We start from the raw sequence: 14,190 nt of genomic DNA on the forward strand, positions 1-14,190 counted from the left end.
GAAAACCCAGAAGGGTTTTACGGTCGATCTCGTCAGATTTTATTTGCTACTTTCAGTAAACGGGGGAAATGCGAAAGAAAACTCAAAGAAACTATTAGATTCGGATATATAATATTTACAAGTTCGAAATCACTTTCGAACACTTTTCAAATAAAACATTTTTCATTTGAATTTCACTATTTGATCAGTGTATTATGTACATATGTAGGTATATTTGACTTATTAATTAACATCGGTATTGATTTCAAATACATATATCGAGGTGGATTTATCGTCTATGCGTATTGAGGTTGGGTAATCAATTAGTAATAGGTACCTACTTCATGTAAAATCAACTTACCATATGTACATATTATCATTGGAGTAACCACGAAATAATACATATTAAATAGTTCAGTATGAATTTTGGACATCATATCAAATATTGACGAATTCGATCAATTTTTAAATTTAAAATACTGAATGAAAATTAAAGAAATTCTAGCTCAGTTATACTCAAAAAGTTTTACAAAAATATATCACTTGTCTAACCGTTCAAATAATGTAATAATTTTAATTGTATATATATACTTACATACACGTGTGTATAAAAAATTATTTTGAACTTACATAAAAGCCTAAAAGACTTAATTGGCACACAATTATATTTCTCATTATTTTATTTCACAATGCCTTATCTGATGTAGAGCTTTTACGGCTTTGAAAAAAATAGATTTTTATAAAAACGAGATAAAATTTTAAATGTTACACATTTTATGATCTCTGTATTGTTATTAAAAAAATATACGGAATAAAATGCGTCTGAAAACTGGCAGCAAATAATACATTCCAAGCTGTATAACGTTGTCTATTAGTCTAGCGATACATTCGACCTCATATTCTAGGTATATGGAAGACTATTTTTATTGCACGATGAGTTTGTGCTTTCATTGTGCACAATCGTAAGTATAATAAAGTATCGTTTGTAGAGCATTCAGAAACCTCATATCAACCAAAATAATAGTAATTCTCTGTCGCGATGCAAGTCAGTCCTTAGCCAAATGCCAGCTTGCTGTAAAAGTTTGATGTTCATTTTCATACCTAGACGATATAATCCGATCAAGTACATATGTACATACATATTTATGTACATTGCTGTACACAGACGTGTCACGAGTACTATTTACCATCGAGAGGATTACACGTGTTCCAGGAGGATTACGTCGCTCGGTTACTACTGAAGAGAGAAAGCTTTCTTTATCGCATGAGGTGAATTATTTATGAGTTCATATTTTATATTAAACGGGAAAAAATCTCTTAATTACATTACCATGTCCATAAATAAAGATTGTTATTTATCATACCTATTTTATTATGTCAATTCGTGATATGGGAGATATTTGTAGGTGTACGTATGTATGGTGTGGCTTTAATACCTTGTTACGTGTTTGTTCGCTTCAAAGTGGGATTTCAGGACCTACTATGCCTTATCGTTTCGACCAATCGTCGGTATTCGAATATACGAATTCGAATACCTATTCACGGGGAATACGCGCTAAATCAAATAAAAGGCCGATAATTAATGGCCATATTTCATTTGACAGTGTTCTCGGCCATTTTGTTCCCGCGTGATTGATTATGTATGTAAGCGTTTCTTTTCCGGTCCGGTCTTTCATAACGGGTGCTTTTCCAAAATTTCTAATTACTTATGAAAACGTTTGACAGTCTATCTCCACTCAAATTGTCTAAATATAATCGTACGGTTGCAATGATATATTAATAACAACGCACCTCGTCTCGTATACATTTTAGACGGGTCTTAATATTGTCTTTCAATTAAAAGGTGATTAAAACAATACCCGTGCTTTTAAATGTTTATAATTTGAATTTGTAATACATCCTGTGTTTCACTTTATATTATAAAGTATTATTAATAATTTTGGAAACGGCCCGCTTTGCCATTTTATTTATGATCATACACATAGTTAACTATTCAGTATCACGCATACGGATTGTAATTATGCAAATTAAATTAGTCATTTGCATTGCGTTAAATCATTCCAGCTTTGTGTTATTAAGTATCAATCTATTGTGCTTCACTATGTGTACATATGGCACATAATGCAATACATTCAAATAATCTAAAACAAATAAATTTCATATTCAATCTACATATCTATATTGTATATAGCTTTAAATTATGGTAGATGTTTTATATTACATGTAGGTATATGTATATAAGCACATTTATAGCTTAAACATTCACAAAATCAATAAAATTTTCCAATTTAACGAACGATTGCAATGCTTGACATGATGCAAACTTAACAACATATTTAAGTATAGATAGTAAAAAAAATATAAAACAATTCTTATAAAACGTTTGCATTTTTCAAAACTTACATACGTACGTGCTTTATTGTTATTTTGTCTTTCTTCTTTCTGTATAACAAACCAATTAATAGTTTTTTTTTTCAGATGTGTACTACTTCTTTAATTGTCCTGTTATCCGTGAAATTAGAAAAAAGGTGAATGGTTAAGATAAATACATACATATGTTAGTACCAAATTTGAATCATAAAATAAGACAATATTGATAAAAATATTACTTTTAGGACTTGAATTAAAAGCTTTGCTGTTTAAAACTTCGACATAAATTGTCTGTATGAAATAAAGAACGTATTTATTCATATTAATTATACTCACTTCATATAACCTGAATTCAAATACAATTGAGGAAGAAACATCAGAAAAATTCACGATTTTCGATTACATGGAACACAACAATGAAAAAAAAAAATATATGTAGTTTTTGAGTAGGCATTGTTCAAAAATTTAAAGCATTTATAAAAATATATTGATTTAATTTTTTTGCAATACAGGTTGTCCTCGCCTTTGACGGTTCGACTCACGACCGAACAAAAGTAGTATATATTATTTCAATTAATTATTTCTCACACGAGCCGCACGGCAGTAACAAACTCGTACGGTAATTTTAAATCTTTGTTATTGTTTTCGAATGATTATTTTCTCAATTTCGTGTTGATTAGTGCTCAAATTTTTATTTATAAGAACATTTGTAATTTGTGCTCATAATGGCTCATAAAGAAACTCGTGTTAACAAAAGAGAAAGGTGATGGACTTAAAAATGAAATTCGAAGTGATAAAACAATATGATAGTGGTAAAAAATTAAGTAAGACCTATATAGTATATATATATATATATATATATATATATATATATATATATATATATATATATATATATATATATATATATATATATATATATATATATATATATATATATATATATATATATATATATATGTATATGTGTTGTATATGTATGTATATGTACATATATGTATATGTATGAGTTTTGCACAAAACAGATACGAGTGGAAGCGTGTTGGAGAGACCTTCATCCAGCAGTGGATGGCATTCACCATCCACTGCTCACCAACACGCTTCAACTCGTCTCTGTTTTGCACAACACTCATCCATCTCACTCCGCACATTTTCCTAATTTCGTTCACCCATCTTCCTTGCGGTCTTCCTTTTACCCTTTTGCATTCTCTCTGGTACCATTCAAGCACTTCTTTTGTTCACTTTCGTCCATCCTCCTAGCTACGTGACCCGCCCATTGCCATTTCAATCTCTTCACTCTATCCACTACCCTTGTCATACTCCTCACCTACGTGTTCCGCTTTCTGCCTTTCCTCGTTATGCCAAGCATACAACGTTCCATACTTTTTTGAGTGCATTGGATTTTATGTAGCATCTTGGCGTTCTGTGTCCAAGTTTCACATCCATACGTCATCACTGGCAAAGCGCATTGATCAAAGATCTTTTTCTTCAGGCAGAGTGGCATTTTTGATTTAAAAACAGCATTCGTCCGTCCAAATGCACTCCATCATAATTTCATACGTCTCTTTATCTCGTCAATACTCGTATATATATATATATATATATATTTTTTTTTTAATTTGAAATTTTTACGTTATCTGCTATTATTAATTGCTATTGTTTTTTATGATTATGTAAAAATGTATTTTTGTCTGTGTATATATGTACATACGTATATTTATATTTATTTTTCTTTCTCTATTTTCTTTTATGAGACAATCCCTTCTTTGTTGTTTTTCATAATTTGTAATAATTATTATTATCCGCTATTATATAGCTTATTATTTTTATGATTGTGTTAAATGTGTTGTTTGTCTATACATATATATGTATATGTTTTATTTTTGTCATGTCTAATTTCTTTAGTTATTATTTTGTTTCTTTTCTATAATATTTTTGACCATTGTGGCGCATTAGGATTTCCTATAATGCTACAATGGTCTAAACTTTAAATAAATAAATAAACATTGTATATCTATATAGATTCAAGTTAGGAAGGATTCAACTTACGACCGAGGTTCAGGAACGTATCTCCGTCGTAAGTCGAGGAATACCCGTTTAACATTAATTCTACAGGACAATGAAAACCGTTGAATTTTTTTCATAATTTTTCAATTAAACCGAAAAATAAACTAGTATATTATAAATATGAGTAGAGTTTATTTTGAAGAGATTTTGTTTTTGAAGTCATGAAGGTAAAGATGGGCGAAATAAGTGGCTGAAGTTAGTTCCTCGGGACGTTTTGGTGAAACTCAACAAATGATTTTCCCTCTCGCTGCTATACTGTACAAACACTTTTAAAAGTTCAAATATTTTCACTGCACAGAGCGGGCGCTTTCGACGACTAAAAATACAAGACGGTATTTCCTTACCCAAGTAAGTGCTGTTGGTCAACACCCAGAAGATCTTAAGTGGGTCCACCATCACAGCTGCACGGACCCCAACGGGGGACTCTCATTACAAAGACGAGATAACAACCAAGAGAGTGCGCTGTGCACACGCGCTTGCCACAATTTCCCAAAGTTGAACCTCACTTTCGCACTTTTCCCGAAAAGGTTCCCGACAAGTTTGAGTGTGTCTGACTTGCGAGCAGCAGTTGGCAAACTGTGGCGCGGGTCAAGCTTCAGCCAGAGCGCGATGGCAACTGAGTGGCCCGGACGCTGAGCCGAGCTTTGGCGCATGCGCCACCAACATCATTATCAACACATCTCACACATATCAACATCATCATCTCAACTTTGATTCAAACAATCCATTAATTCCACCGAAGACGTCGTTTATTATCCAAAGAACGAAGATCACACGCCAAAGTGGTGCTCAAAACACTATAGGTATACACATACTACGTACATACTTTCAATTCACAAAAAAAAAAAATTGGATGTGACCAACCCATGACTTTATCTATGAATTTCAGGAAAATAATAAGGTCATAAAACAAAATTCGATATTGAACCGTACAGACACATTCACACATACCGGCAGCATTACGAAATAATAATAGCTATAACAGCATTTTCGATACAAATTGAGCGCAAATGTATGGAAACTTGCACAAGACAAAAGTTCTACTTCCATTTGTCGGATTTTGTTCAATTTTTTTTTATTGCATAATATCACTATCATTATTATACACAAAAAATATCAAGAAGATTAAAATAATTTAAAAGGTCAAAATAAAATAATGAATTGTTTTAAATTAAAAAAAAAAAATTTAAAAACATACTTCTTCTATAATTGGTATTTAAAATTATTATTTTGAATAAAAATACCAATAATTTTATTTTACTACCGCCATCTATGTTTAAAACTAAAAACTGGATAAACGTCAGGCACTTTTCACAAATTCAAATTTCAAACGCGTCTTACACGATATTTTTGCACCATCGTAATCGCGTAATGGCGTAATGGCATTTACTTATATTGATGACCAAAATGAGCAATATGGCAAAGTATGAAAACGATCGGATAAGAGAATTTTTTTTTGCTGAATTGTAATCGTAAGTGAAACCTAAAAGAGGTATGTAATAAAAAAATACTACTTCGGGTTTACGAATTCTGACCAAAACCTAATCAGCTCTAAGTTAGTATATAAATAATACAAATATAAATTTTCAGCTTGATACGTTCAGGGGTGTGGACAGAATAGTGGCGACAACATTTTTGACCTTTCTAAGAGGAAAAAATCCCACTTCCGGTTCATTAATTTTTTTTTTTTTTTATTTTCATCACATTAATACAAGAACTGCACTCGACTTTTTTCGTAAATATTACACATGTTTAAGGGGTCGAAACAAATAGTGGAAGAAAAATCGAACAAGAGTAAGCTGCCACTTTCGAGGGATGCATACCAAATTTTGTACAACAACCGTATAATAAATGGAGTAAAATAGTAATTTTGATATATAAAGTTTGTACAAAATTACATACGTATGTATGTACACAATACTAGGCGTATCCACTTCAATAAATTTGAAATTATTTTCTTTTTTATAAAAAAAATGTTTTCTCTCTTTAATAAATTTACATATATTCGAAAAAAAAGAATCGTATCCTACTTGAACTTCTAAAACAACAGTTAGCTGAGAGATTTTTGGATAAAGTTATATCTGCAGATTATGGCTCTACCATGCTAAAACGAGCAACTTAAAGGTGTCTCGAAAGTTTGTATCAGGTTTAGTTTATTCTAAATTTTCATTTATGTGTCATAAATTTATATAAAAAAAGTTATTTTAGTGTATTATTACTTTATGGCTAGTCTATTGCTCTAACGTTCATACTTATGTAGATTATTTTATTTTTACTTTATATTCATATGTACGTATTTTTATAAAATTTGCATTACCTCTGATATGTATGTATATTTTTAATTCACAAATAGGTTATTATATAATTAATCATAAAAATATGTTATTACAAAATTAAATTGGCCGATGCAGTGTTTGTTCTTTGACCAAGACATTCTCGCCCCTTGTTTGACCTCTCTCTTTTCGATCTTTGTTTTTAACTCTCTGATTTCGACTTTTTGGATTAACTTTGGACTGAGAGCGTCTCTTCCGAACTGCAATATTTTATGAACCTTTTTATAAGCCATTTTAAGGCCATCTCATTTCGTTTTTGTCATCTCACACGTTGAGGATTAGAACTGTCAAAGCTTCGTAGTTGAAATAGTTAAATAGAAAATAGAAAATTAATCCACATATTTTGTAATAAAACTTGCGCGGTATGTACAAAAAAAAATGTTATCCAAACCAGACCCAGATATAAGTTCTAGTATTTTGTCATCGATTTCGTTTGACAGTCATCGGCGAGTACATATGTACATAACCTTAAAAGTGTGTTTCTACAGTTTCTGATTGCTTTGATCAATTTCAATTTTATCCAGCATATTAACATGCTGTGTTGATCCAAAAATTAGTTTTAGCATTAAAGTATTTTGAGTATTAATAGCTGAACCCGGCATGCGTTGCAATGCCACAATTATCATTCCCGTTTTGTCCGTTTCCGTTCCCGTTTTTGGGCAATTTTTTTTCACAGTAATCTTCCCGTACATGCAAACAACAAAATAAAAAGACACAGACAGACTGACATTCATTTTTATACAGAGAAATGTTATAATAATAGAAACGCCATTACGAATAAATAATTTGTTTCAATATTACGATGTGCGTCTCCATAACTAAGCTAAAACGCAGGGAAAAAATCAGGGTCATCACACATTCACTACAGAAATTAAAGTTTTATATTGATATAGATTTATTTACAATCTGAGTATATATGGTGGTGTTGGGCGTTGGTGGCCAATCAGTTCAGCTTTCAAATCTCTCTAAGTAGTCGACCAGTTCAAATCAAAAGTCAAAAGTACGTATTTTCATTTGGGTTTTTTTCCCACTATTAATATTATTTTATATTAAGTATTTTCTATTGAAACATGTTAATTGAGATAATGTTCTGGCCACACTATTTTTTGTTTTTGTTTAAAAGGGTTAATTAGAGGTGTGCTGAATTTTAAATCCGTAAAATTGCGAGCTAAAAGCTCGTACTAGTATTAAGATATCTCCGAATTTTGAGCCAATCAACATTTTTTATTACTAAATTTGTGTTCAATGGGCATAGATCTATATTAAAAGTTATATCCCGTCTCTGAACCAAAAAAATTCGTCATTTGTCGAACAGTGTATGTAATTTAGGCTTCATTTTATGCTTCTGATAATCGAAAATACCTGAAAAATTTTGTCTGTGAAAATTTGCAGTGGTAATTATTACTGAGGTATGAAATATTCAATTGAATGAAATATTCAATTTTCCTATTATCAGTTCGTCCTGTCCGTGCAAAGTAAGATGTATTGGAGGAAAAGTGACTTCGTATCGAGCAAATTTTCCAAGCATTGAAAGTATTGAAGGGGGGCGTCAGATAGTCGGTAGTATATTTGATTAAAGTACATATCCGGATAAAAGCGACCTGGAAGTGAAATCGTCCATCATTTTTGTCGTGTGTAATTAAATTATGATCCGGGGGAGATTGACGTTGAATAATAAGCAGTAGATTATCGAGCCCTGGAGGCACCTTTGGAGTGCGAATGCGACAAATCACCACGTTTGACCTCTGGAGCACTACCGAGTCCCGAAATAATGGTACTGCCTTTTTTTCATTTCCTTTGCCCATCTTCGCTGTCAATGGGCATCCTTTAACGTCACACCAGAAATAATGGAGAATTGTAAACATCGATAAATTTTCCAAGCTCCCCGTCCGCCGAAAACGTATACGCTTGTTTTCCCCGGTTTTCCGTCGTTCCCTGTTTAATTGTGTTTGTTCGTCCCTTGTTGCCGAAATTTATATATTTTCGATTGTGAATTTTGACGTAGCACTTAAGCTTCGTCGCTTCGATACGTCGGTTTTCTCGAGATCAAAGGCTTCCGCGGGTTTCGGCGCCACACATTTCAGTGCACCGCACAAAGTTTCTGACTGATGCTCCCTTCTAGATTTGCAACCGGATGGAAATTTTCGGGCACCAAGCACTGAGTTAAATTGACCGGCAACCAGTTTACTATGTCGGATTATTTTAACCGGAAGACAATTTCGAAAAGAAATATGATGTAGTTCCCGTCATACAAATATTCATTTCAAATTTATAAAAAATATATATGTATGTCTTACATCTTATATGTATATAATAGCACTATTCTGTGTGTGTATCTGTGTGCGATAACGCTCGCCATACAATAATAGTCGTTTAGATTTTACATAGTCAGCAGTATGGCTTAATGGTAACGTGTATGTTTAGCACCAAGTGATCAGTGGGTTCGATCCACCATACTGCTGGTTAGATTTGGGGTATTTATGACTCCAAATCGATCGTTTCTTATCAGAGTTTGCCAATTTTATCTGATCATTGTTGAAACGGTTCCTCAAAATTGGTAAAAAATATCATGTTTTCTGTTTTCACAAATCTTCTGTATTTATTATGTGTATAATTTGTAAAAATTATGTACAAAATTTAAATCTATAGATGTTTCAATGGATTAATTCTGTAATTAATTGTTAATTCGTGTTATTCAGCTTCTGTAAATACAGTGATTTATGTAATAATAAAAATGCTGCATTGTTTGCAATTAATTGTCCAGGAAGGCGCATTGGGGTCTTCCTGTCAAGCCTTCCTGGTATATATCTATGTAAAAATAAAAATAAAAATGTACGTCACAGTTAAAACACTGCCAAAAACACGTACGAATATAATATTACATCGGGCCCATACGATGATATTACATCGGGCACAAAACTAGTATATTTATATCACTCTATATACGGTTGAAAAAAAACAGACGATTAGTAACTTGAAAATGAACACTTAAATTCAACAAAAAATAAAAATAAAAAAGCGACACAGGTGAGTTTTACCGAACGTCAAGCTAACTTCAACATGTTGCCGTAGATAATCCTTTATTTTATGTATGTACATAGCAAAATTTCTGGACGCTTTTGGAACTTCCGGGAGGAAATCCTTCAATTCTGAAAGGTTTGGTTCCAACATAACAGGATATTCCTGAATGTATACACACTTAGCAAAATTCTAAGTCGTCCGAGAAATATTCTCGTAGCATTTAATGTCTTGTTTCGAAGACGTTATCTGGCGTCCACGTCCGCCTGATTTATCTAATTGTGTACTTACAACATCAAACCATTCATTTGTTGATGAGTAATATCCTAATAGCGAGTTTTAAAGATTATCCCGATATGAATAACAGTCGATTCAATTCATTTTCTATTAAAAATACTCCGTGGAATAATTTAGTTTGATTGTATTTAACTAATGAATATTTGATGCTGAATTAAAGTGCCCACTTTTTTGATAAAAATCGTATAATGGCTTCCTCCTCATCCTGTTTGTATACATAAAAACATACATATTTAATGAAAAGTGTTCGCCTTTCTTTCATATTTAAATCTGAGCTAATACTTGACGTGTATTCCGAGAATTTACGTAAAAATAAACAAAAATTATATACTTTCGTTTATTGAAATTTGTGAAAAAAGAATCCTATTAGCAACATGGAAAGACGCATATTAAATTAAATACATGAAAGAAAATTTCGATATATAAACCGTTATATTTGACAAAAATAAGTGGCAAAAGTCCTCTTTTCTATATTTAGAGAAATATTTCGCAAAACATTAAATATAATCTTTTACGTTTAATAATATTTGATATTGGTGGCATGTATTACGTTTATTCTACTTTTCCGAGATTGTGGAAATATCGAATTGAAATAAGTCAGCAATTTATTAATTTCAGTCAAACTAAAATAGTGTTTTTGGAACTGAAAATCGGACTTCCGCCACTTTCAAATATAATGGCTTATATATTTCATTATACATATGTATTGAGTTTAATTAAAGCATAAAGTATTACGTAGGTATATGAAGAATAAAATAAATATCTATTCTTTAATACTTTTATTAATGACAGAAGAATGCTATTAGCATATATGTATATATGTACATATATGTATTTGAATGAAAAATTAGAGATATAAAAAACTTTATGATCATCTTTTGTTTGAAGTTAAAAAACAACTTATCTTTAAATCTCTTCAACTTGGAAACTTCTCTGTCTTTTATTCAATTCATCTTTTATCGCTAAAGATTTTTTAATGTTTGCAAACTTTCAGTGATTCCAATCTCATCTAATGACATTCTCTAATTCGATCATTTGATTGAGAACATTTTTTTATAACTTTTGATTTCGCTAAATGAAAAGCTATGTACTTCTTTGGAAAGTGTTTAAACGTGCGCTGGGGGCCATTGGCGTCCAGGATCTCTTATTCATTAAATCTACAACACAGTCTTAAAAGCTTCCCTCTATAAATCAATGCCGACCCGTTTGACTGTATGAATAATATTGCGGATAAATAAAATTTGGGTCGTAAATATTTGCATTAAGTTTGCGTCGGTACGTTGAAATGTTTATCCGAAGTGCTTTTGAAGACAAGCGCGGTGAGCATCGATAAGCTCGTAATTACCCAACGGAAAGTAAGTAATCGCGACTTAATTTTCGGTTTAACGAAAAAATCCTCCACCGGGGGGTTGTTTAGAGTTTGAGGGTGGAAAAGGGGTGGGGGTCTAAGTTGCCGCACTAAATTTATGTGCGGCGGAGCACAATGCAAAAAAAACTCGGTCTTAGAGAACTTGCCGACTCCCATTGGACCGGAAGGGTGAGTCAAGGCCCATTACCCCTAAAGAGTTATGTCCCAGCTAGATGGATCACTTTAAAGAACAACATACAGGAGGAAAGGCTGCGCATAAAAAATGGCATCATCACCCTCCCTCCCCTCGCTGACTCCAAGAAGTTCTATAGGATGTTGTAGCTCAGCTGAAAAATGACGCTCACGTGCAACGTCACGCCTCGTACCATTTTTTACGTGGATATGATTATTAGATAGGGTTTGCTTTGTTGAGAACACGCTATAAAATATACCAGCAGCCAACGACACACATACAAAATTATTATGATACGCCGCAGCCTTGCGATACGCCATGAAAAAGGTTTTTATCTTACAACTGGTATGAATTTTGGACGGTAAAGCGATGTGTCAAAAAGAACAAACAAAATATAATATAATTTATATACGTACACTTCGGGGGAAAATCTTCAAGGTTAAATTTTAAATTTCGAACGAAAACAAAGGGACGCGATATTGCGTCTTAAAATTTATTGCGAAGGATCAAACGGCAAGATAAACGGATGTGTACGGCGGAGAGTCCTCTAAAGAGCGTATTTCGAGTGTGTGAATAATAAAAGGCAGCATTAAAACAAGTGACCAGATCCTTTTTAAATCGATTTAAGGAAAGATTAAGGGCGGTCGCCGGGGATATTGGTATCCGGCAGCTGTGCTACCCCGGAAAATCCAATATATGAACCTTTTTTTGCAAAGCCCAATTTTCACGCCGATCCCATAGAGATTCACGCCACAATTGTTGAATTGAGACGCGCATTGTCGAACTTGACAATTGCCAATTTTTCAACTTTCCCGCAACGGAACCCTTTACGAATATTAGACGCGTGGAAAACCCCTATCGAATAAATTAATGTTTTAAATACGATTCCGAAATGTTTCTATTTCTCAACCATTCAAAAAATTTAAATTCTCAATTGGCAATTCAATCATTCAACTATTTGATTCAATGCAGATGATTCTGTATACTATTTGATTCAATTCCCGATCATTCCGGTCGGCTGAAATTCCTTAACATTACACTGATCAAATACGTATATGTACATATGTGTGTATTAAGTCCGAATGCATCATTAAATCATGAACATGCTAGTTATACACGAACCAAACTGGCCAGTAATATTGTACACAAATGAACAAATTTATAAATTAACAACCTATTAGACATATGTAAATTCGAGTATTCTCAATCGTTTGTTCCATCGTCCATATCTGTCTTTTATTTATGCTTTTTCGATAGCGCAAAAGGAAATTATAGCAACGTTCTAATGCAGTTTCCAACAGGATTTTCCATTTTTAATACTTGGCGTTCTGACAGTTAAAAGTTTCATGCATCACCTGGTGGGAATTTAATTGAAGATTGGTCGGTCGTTAAATAATATCTATAAATTTTTTTCGATTCAAATAAATTTAATATAAAAACAAATGAAGATTTTTTTTCATGGTTTTCATTCCATTTCCATTTACCGAGCGAAGCCGCGTAGCCCAACTGGTAATTGATAGAATTAATCTTGTATATAAAACCGAAACGGCGTATGTAATTCGTTTCTAATTGGCTGAATTGGTCAAAAACGTTTGTAATTGGTCGGTCGTTGGATATATAATTTTTTCTTTCGATTCAAATAAATTTAACATAAAAACAAATGAAGATTTTTTCACCGTTTTCATTCCATTTCCATACTGAAATTATTCAATCGATAAAAGAGTCAGCTCTTGTCAAAATTATTAACCCTTCGAATTGGTACTCACAGATAAAATAAAAAATATCGAAATTGAAAACCAGTCCTTATAAACGTATTAAAATATAGAACTGGCGCATTAAATCCATGATAGCTCGATAAAAAAATGTGCAAAAAAGTATATTTTTGACTTTTAAAATTTACTAGATAATTAATTATACATATTTCAAAGCGATGAAAAAATATTTGACTATTGATTCTAAAACTCATTTTTGGCAAAGCAATGCTAGATTTTGAGTTAAAGACTGCAAAAACCAAATATATGGAAAAATTGCACATTTTTAAAACGCTCATTGCGCTGCGCATAAACGAAAAAAATATCAACAAAATAACTATCATATTCAGTGGGTCATATTTTTACATACCTCCTTTACGTTTCACTTATGATTACTAGTCACCGGACCCAGAAGGTGCCGCGTATTGTTCAAAGGTTTTAAATGCATTGTTAAAGGTTTGCCGAACCTTTTTTTACAAACGATTTACAACAATGGAACAATGGATAGCACTCTGACTATCCGGTGTCTAATGATTACAATTCAGGAAAAACATTGTCTCTTATCCGATCGTTTTCATACTTTGCCATATTGCTCATTTTGGTCATCAATATTTTATTTTATTTTATTTTATTGTTACAAATCAATATACACTCACCATTACAGATTTGCTCCAATGCGACGGGTGTACGTTAACGAAATACAGAATACATAAACAATCAGAAATCAGAAATACAGTAATACATACATATACAATCAGAATATATGTATAGCATATAACAATTAATCAGAAATAATAATCATAGATACATATATGGATTATTTTTAGATTTTTT

The sequence above is a fragment of the Arctopsyche grandis genome, chromosome 4, assembly GCF_051622035.1.
Source record: "Arctopsyche grandis isolate Sample6627 chromosome 4, ASM5162203v2, whole genome shotgun sequence".
Lineage (NCBI taxonomy): Eukaryota > Metazoa > Arthropoda > Insecta > Trichoptera > Hydropsychidae > Arctopsyche > Arctopsyche grandis.